The 383-nt window shown below is 65.0% G+C and overlaps 1 protein-coding gene across 1 annotated transcript in view; it reads right to left on the reverse strand.

The window, feature by feature from the left end:
• The window catches only part of DEAF1 (DEAF1, transcription factor), a 30,560-nt gene that overhangs the window by 5,292 nt on the left and 24,885 nt on the right, over nt 1–383 (reverse strand). The gene's annotated exons all lie outside the window — the stretch shown is intronic.

Raw genomic sequence — 383 nt, forward strand, 5'->3', positions numbered from 1 at the left:
GGCAGCAGCTGCTCCCGCCCCACCCGCCCCACCCGCCACACCCGGGGAAGCAATGTGTCTGCTCACCCAGGAGAGTGTGGGGGGTGAGGGGGGGTGGCAGGAAGGAAGATGTGGAACTAGGAGTGGAGAGCGTTCCCCTTTCGTTTCCTCGCCGGTCCCAAGTCCAGATCCCAGCGCAGCGGGCGCCCCCAAACCCGAGCTTCCACCTGCCCCTCCGGCTGTCTGTCCGTCTGTCCTGTGTCCCCACACTCGGCGCTCAGGAGCCTGGGCGAGGGGGGCTGGGAATGATTCGGGGTCATTCTACTAGTAAGTAAGGACCCAAGTGTCTGTTTCCCAGCTCACGCTCCTCTGCACAACCTGAGCCAGGGACACGCACACGGGTC

The sequence above is a fragment of the Myotis davidii genome, unplaced genomic scaffold, assembly GCF_000327345.1.
Source record: "Myotis davidii unplaced genomic scaffold, ASM32734v1 scaffold3578, whole genome shotgun sequence".
NCBI classification, from domain to species: Eukaryota; Metazoa; Chordata; class Mammalia; order Chiroptera; family Vespertilionidae; genus Myotis; species Myotis davidii.